A 201-nucleotide genomic window follows, 5' to 3' on the forward strand; every position below is an offset into this window, starting at 1 on the left:
GGAACAGCCTGTCCATGGGCAGGCCCTCTGCTCCCAGGCTCAGCCAGCCCTGCTGTAGGCGGGTGGGGACAGTGAGCCTGCCCATGGACAGGCTGTTCCTGCTTCCTGCCCCTCATTGGGTACAGAATGGACTGTGTTCACCCCTTCAGGGCATGTGCCCAACTGCCCTTGGGGGTTTTTTTTTTTTTGTATTTTGGCTGT

Source organism: Bison bison, unplaced genomic scaffold (assembly GCF_000754665.1).
Source record: "Bison bison bison isolate TAMUID 2011002044 unplaced genomic scaffold, Bison_UMD1.0 scf7180017864530, whole genome shotgun sequence".
Lineage (NCBI taxonomy): Eukaryota > Metazoa > Chordata > Mammalia > Artiodactyla > Bovidae > Bison > Bison bison.